Source organism: Oryzias melastigma, linkage group LG1 (genome assembly GCF_002922805.2).
Source record: "Oryzias melastigma strain HK-1 linkage group LG1, ASM292280v2, whole genome shotgun sequence".
In the NCBI taxonomy this organism is placed as follows: domain Eukaryota; kingdom Metazoa; phylum Chordata; class Actinopteri; order Beloniformes; family Adrianichthyidae; genus Oryzias; species Oryzias melastigma.
Genome location: NC_050512.1, coordinates 8,006,979 through 8,013,879, shown reverse-complemented (window position 1 = coordinate 8,013,879; position 6,901 = coordinate 8,006,979). Strand labels below are relative to the sequence as shown.

Here is a 6,901-nt window from a genome sequence, read left to right as displayed (position 1 = left end):
CCAATCAGGTGATGAACACCTATATAACACAGGGGTCCCCAAACGTTTTCTTGTGAGGGCCACATAACTGTTTTCTTCTCTGACGGGACCCCAGGGTCAGTTTGTAGGCTAACAGAAGAAGTGTATCAATCAAACCCTCAATGTAAACTTTTATGGTTTTCCAGAAAGCCACACACAGCCAAATTTTAAATAATTCATGTATGTCATCTTTACAGAAAAAATTATGCTACAACAGTTTAAAATTAGATATACAACATAGAATAATAGATGAAGATGCTTAGATTGATAGCTAAAAACACTGAAGCTGATAGTGGAAAATGTTGAATCTGATAGCTAGCTAAAATATTAGTGAGGTGCCAAATGAGCCAAAAAAAACGCTAGCATGTAGCTGAAATATTAACTAAACTTCAAAATTGCCTAAAATACTAAAAAAAAGCCTAAATTATTCAAACCGCTACCATGTAACTGAAATTTTAGCTAAATGCCAAATTAGCCTAAAAAAACTGGAAAAATCTCTAATTTAGCCAAAACACCTAGCATAAAGCTAAACTATTAGTTAAACTCCAAATTAGCCTAAAAAACGGAAACAAGCCTAAATTAGCCAAAACACCTAGCATAACGCTAAAATATTAGCTAAACTCAAAATTAGCCTAAAAAATGGAAACAAACCTAAATTAGCTAAAGCAACTAGCATGTAGCTGAAATATTAGCTAAATGCAAAATTAGCCTAAAAAAAGGGAAAAATCTCTAATTTAGCCAAAACAGCTAGCATAAAGCTAAAATATTAGCTAAACTCCAAATTAGCCCAAAAAAACGAAAAAAGTCTACATTAGCTAAAACAACTAGCATGTAGCTGAAATATTAGCTAAAAGCAAAATTAGCCTAAAAAAAATGGAAAAATCTCGAATTTAGCCAAAAAAGCTAGCAAAAATATTAGCTAAACTTCAAATTAGCCCAAAAAAACGAAAAAAGTCTAAATTAGCTAAAACAGCTAGCATGTAGCTGAAATTTTAGCTAAATGCCAAATTAGCCTAAAAAAACATGACATTTTTTTTAATTCAGCCAAAACAGTGTGGGGGCCTGGCCAAATGTGGAGGAGGGCCAGATCGGGCCTACAGGCCGTGGTTTGGGGACCCCTGAGATAACAGTATAAAGAGCCGCTCCAATAAGATTTGTGTATTTAACGTGTTCTTGTAATTCAATTCAATTCAATTCAATTTTATTTATATAGCCCAATATCACAAATTCAATTTGCCTCATTGGGCATAATGGAGGACTTATAAAAAGACAATTAAGCTCAAATTTCAATTTCTGCATATGTCATTATTCAAATCATTGTAATTCAGGAGCAGACAAAAAAATGCAAAAAGATCCTATTTATGACCCCTCATTCCGATGCATCCACATATAGTCGACTAGATCCACGTATAGCTATGTTTTCCTCATCCAATCTAGCATCTATCAAAACTGTACGGCTGGATTGCTTCAATCTCCATTTATGTTGCACCGCTAATGTTAGCCTGGGGTCCAATGTCTATGTCTACTGAATAAGTTTACTGAACATTTGTTCATGTCTATGTACTACTAATTAATATCTTCTGTGAAACGACAGGAGCTAACGACGCTAGCTAACAGATCCAACGACGATTCATATTACGGCGGGGACGCAAAATATCAACTTGGGGGCCGCAAATGGCCCACGGGACCCCTGCAGTATGGGTCCTCAGCACTCCAGGCCACAAACAGGTACCGATCCGAAAGCCCCTTGGTACCGGGCCATCGGCGCTATATTCAGGGGTCCCTAACCCTCAGGACGTAGACTGGTACCCTAACCATATCCTGGTGCTGGTTCCTCGCCCAGTACCACGTCTTGAGGGTTGGGGAGCCGTGATTTAATGGGAACAGTCCGTATGGAAAAAAGCGATGAGTTGTGGACACCAAAATGTCAAAAAGTGATGCGGAGGAGACCCAAACCAAACGTACGTCCATGTAAGTCGAGTTGGGAGACTGTGTAGATCAGGTGCTTGCACACGACCACATTGAGTAATCGCTGTAAACTATGCCATCTATGGAATCCCATGAGGACAAATACTCCTAGTTTTCTACTCCACAGTGTTACATAATCCCCTCCTAAATAGTTGAGTAATGCAAAATATTCAATTTATTTTCAACATATTTTTAAAATGATGAATATTAAAATATTCCAAGACATTTTTGAATCACCAGGTGAACGGCTTGATGATCTTGGACCTCAAACTCTCCATTTGAACACACCTAAACATTTGACCTTTGACCTGGTAAAGTGTCGACCGGAGCAACGGGGGAGGGGCGGCCTGGAAACAGGTGAAAATTTAGGGAAATTCCCCAAGATAAGGAAACCTCCTCCGCTCCAACAATCTACTTTGAAAGTTTCTGCCAAGAAATCAGAAACGGTGGCCCCACAGCTCACACCGTGTCCTCCTGCGGTCTCAGAGTGTAATCTGTCCGATCCGCCGGCTGGCTGTGAATGCCCGACGCTTATCGCTATATTTTGCAGTGTATTAAGTTGACCGCAAGTCTTTGCACGCCGCGACGTTTTTAGCTGCGACGGGCCTTCACCTGCCGCAGTGACACCGGCCGGGGGCTGCGGAGGATCTAAATTAGGGTCGAGACGACGGTTCTGGTTTCAGTACAGTACAGTACAAACTGTTTGGATTATTTTGGGAGGCCCTGATTGCAGTGCACAATCAGCACGGACAACATAGTGGGACATATACCCCCCACCCCCACACCCCCAAAAAAGAAAAAACATAGAGAAAGCTTAGGGGAATAACCTTTTCAAAAACTGGACAAACGTCCATGGTTTTGCAAACACATACATACAGCTTTCAACACAAAAATCAGATTTTTCTCCTTTGTTGAAATTTTCTTTAGTAATCCAAGACACTGGCTAGCTTCAAGTTAGCTTAAAATGTGTCGGCTACATCAGAGTGTCCTTTGGTACCAGCCCTTTATCTGCTTTATCCAGCTACGGTGAACTCTGTGGGTTGTATAAATGAACAAGTGTAGTACAGAGACACTCCAGAAACGAGATAGGAGCTGTTGTGTTAGCTTTAGCACCATTGTAGCATGCTAGCTTATGTAACACTAGAACGGGGTCCAGTTTAGCATCAAAAGTGAGTGGGTTTCTCTACTAAAGTAACATTGCGAAAGAAACTAAGGGAGAAAATGGTCTTTAAACATCTTGCGTTAAATTTAACGTAACAGCGACTCAGCTAGCCCTTAGCAACATGCTAAGCTACGAACCACAAACATTGTTTGTATTCATTTTATTATTTTTTTTGGAATGTATTTTTGGATCATAAGTAAAGTATAATTGTAGGAAACTAAGTTGGCAACCAAAACAAAAAAAGGGGGAAAAATTGTCTCACAAATTCATTTGACGCAACAGCCACAAAGGAAGTCCTGTTTCTATGCTAGGCTACAAACCACAAACATCTTTGTTATAGGTTTTAAGTATTTTAAGCAACTTTTTTGCGGGTTCACTAGTAAAGTAACATTATGTAAAAAAACAAAAAAAAAACAAACAACGCCTGCAACCAAAATAAAAAAATGGTCTTTGGACGTCTTTTGATAAATTTAACGTAACAGCAACTCAGCTAGCGATTAGCACCATACTAAGCTACGAACCACAAACAATGTTAGTATATGTTTTTTTTATTTTTATGACTTTTTTGTGTGGGTTCACTAGTTAAATATAATTTTAGAGAAACTAAGTTGGCAACCAAAACAAAAAAAGGGATGATTTTTTTTTTTTTTTATCTGCTATTTTACATGTGACCCAACAAAAACTCAGCTAGCCCTGTTTCCATGCTGAGGTTGGAACAACAAACATTTTTGTTAGAAATTAGACAAATTTTCAACAACTTTTTTGTGGGTTCACTTGTAAAGGAACATTGTATAAAAACAATTTTCAAAAGTCAACAACCAAAATAAAAAAAAATTACCCAAACGACTCAGCTAACCCTTAGCACCGTGCTACGCTACAAACCCCAATCATTGTTGGTAAACGTCGTATTGATTTTTTATGTTTTTTTAGTGTGGGTTCACTAATAAAGTGACATTACAGAAAATAAAACAAAGTCGATAATCAAAACAAAAAATGTTTTCTTCCATCTTCCATTAAACTTGATGCAACAGCGACTCAGCTAGCCCATAGCCGTGCTACGCTAAAAACCAAAATCATGGTTGGTATTTTTTTTTTATCTCTTAATTGTTTTTTTCACTGAAAATAAATACATTTCATATTAATTTTGACTTTTGTTTTCCATTAGACGTTTCCTAACTCACCCTGGCAATTTATCTGCCTCCATTTTAACCCAAATCCTCTTTGACCTCAACTTTCCACAAGTTTTGGAGGAAATTTAACCTTTAGCTTCTGGCCAACCACCCTGAGGCTCTTTACCTCCAGAAGATTCCAAATCCACTCTTCCTTCAAGATAACTCCTCCTCAGTTCCTCCCACAACATCCTAAAACCTGCTTCCAATCTGTCCACCTTGATCCATTTCCAACTGATTTTCATAATAGAAGTTTAATTTTCTTTTACTGATTTCATCTTCATCGATTCATCTCACCCTTAGAGTCCTCATATGTTACCAGAAAAGGTCTGAGTTTTACTGGAACCCTGTAGGTCAACAGCACAGATGGAGGTCATTCACCCATTTCGCATGTTTGATTTGGACCAACTTTGATGTTGGCAACCCGCTACGTTTGCACGGACTGGATTGTGTCCTCTTGTTGATCAACCTAAAGCTTTCTCTCGTGAATAATTTTAAATCGTCAGTTCTTTTGTGTTCTAAAACAAAAAAATAAAAAGAAAATTAGATTCGTCCACGTACCAACGGTTGAAGAATTTCTTTCAGTCCTCGTGGAGTTTCACCCAGAGATCCAAAGCAGTTTTGGTCTTCAAGACGTTGGTGGTTCCAGAGAAATTTCCCGGCTTGATGATGGTGACCTAAAGGAGGAGTTAAGATTTCATTAACCTGAGGTTGATAGTCCGTCAAACAATGCAACATCCTGAAGCTGCATTCTCACTGCCCTCAGCAACAAGTGTTCAAGTCAACACTTGCAATCAAAAGTCTATTAAAACACACGGAAATGTGTCACTGTGCACGATTCCAAGTCTGTGTTGCCCAGCGACAGCCCCAAATCATCACTGCTCTAGAGGAGATCTGCATGGAGGAATGGACCAAAATACCAGCACATTTTGTGAAAACCTCCTGAAGACTTTCAGAAAATGTTTGACTGCTGTCATTGCTAACAAAGAATACATAACAAAATATGGTTACTTTGTTCTATACCCTTCCGTATACTCCTGAGGAGACTGAAGTTTGGCAATGATGTACAGAAAGCAAGAGGAAACGGTGTGAAAATGTCAGGTTTTCTGGAAATACGGGCAAAAACATTCATTTACAGGACATTCTCTGACACTTCCAGAGTTCAAATAAGCAGAAAACTCCAGTTAGACATTTTGAGGCTTAAAGGGTTAAACAAAATACTAAAATTAAAATCATATCATTTACTAGGACATAATTTCTGCAGAGTGGCAGGAGTTCATCAGAAATTTACCTGAGTTGATGTGGGCGAGCCTGTTTTTACTGAGTCAGCTAGCACTCATTTCCGATCATCCTTTTGTTTACACTCTCTCCTGCTAGCTTACAGGCCCTCACAACATCAAGCTAACATTAGCGGTGCAACCAATAGGGTAGCAATATGGTTAGCTATCAGTCTGTACAATTTAGGGGAGATGCTAGCTCGAACGAGGAGCTCGCGGATTTCTATTGTAGGTCCTACGTCACAATTACAAGCTTTTTCTGACTTTTTTTAGTCTGCTCCTGATTTAAAACAATTATAAAATAAATAAATGAATACATCTGATATTTTAAGTGGCTTTTAAACACTTTATTTGAGTTACTTTGCTTTAAAATATATATTTTTATCACAACTTAGCTAAATACTTGTACTTTGTAATTTTATGTCATTGTTTTTATTGGCTCTTGTACTTTTATCATAGTGTCTCTCTTTATTTATTTTACTTTTTACATTTTTTATTACATATATATATGTACATTTCTTGTATTGCTTTTAAGTATTTTATCTGTTGTGTCTTTGTGGCAAATGGACCTTGAATCTGTAATAAAAGTATCTTATTCTTCTTAAATGCTTTTCTCGCTTGGTTTTACCTTACTTTAGAATTGACAAACTGATAGAAACCTTAAAAATCAAAAAGATTATTTGATTTTTCTTTCGAAAAAAAAGGAGAATTGTGTTTTAGAAGGAACTATTTCGTGTCGCGGAAGGACGTGTTCTACCTGCAGTTCTCAGGAGCTCCGTGTCGCTGCAGCTAGCATGTCTTCTCTCCTGCCGTCGCGCGGATGGATGGACGGTTCCTAAATCTTTCTCCGAGTTTGGTTTTCGTTTCACAAAGTCACCGCTCAATGTGTCTGTCGCCAAAGTCCAGAAAATGCGTCCAGAAACTGCTGTTTACCCACGCGCGTGCTCTGAAATCAGTCTTCGCGCGTTTAGCTGGACTGTACCACTGCGACCCCCCCCCTCCCCCGCCTTTTTCTACGTAATGGTACGTTCCTGGCATTTTGCCAAGATTCTTGACGCTCCTCGTCATTTGACGTCACCGTCTTTATATCATATGAATTTACTGTTGGGAGATGATGTCATTTTACATCACTGCTGTTGACTCAGAAAGTTCTTGAACTGGGTTGAAATTTTCACTTCCACATCTTCGACCCACCGAGGAACCTCGAGAGTTTTAAGCTCTTTACTAAACACTTTGATTCTAATCAGTTCTCAAGTTTGGATTTCTACGGATTTAGAGAAACATGAAGAAAACCAGCAAATCTACTA

General features: G+C 38.5%; 1 long non-coding RNA gene across 1 annotated transcript in view; it reads right to left on the bottom strand.

Moving 5' to 3' along the window:
- Positions 1 to 6,586, bottom strand: part of LOC112137616 — a 12,011-nt gene extending 5,425 nt beyond the window's left edge. Inside the window, exons 1-2 of the long non-coding RNA XR_002917578.2 lie at positions 6,352 to 6,586; positions 4,879 to 4,994 (exon numbers count right to left, since the gene is read on the bottom strand). This is a non-coding gene — a long non-coding RNA (uncharacterized LOC112137616). The remainder of the gene's footprint in view (positions 1 to 4,878; positions 4,995 to 6,351) is intronic.
- Positions 6,587 to 6,901: the final 315 nt, after the last annotated feature.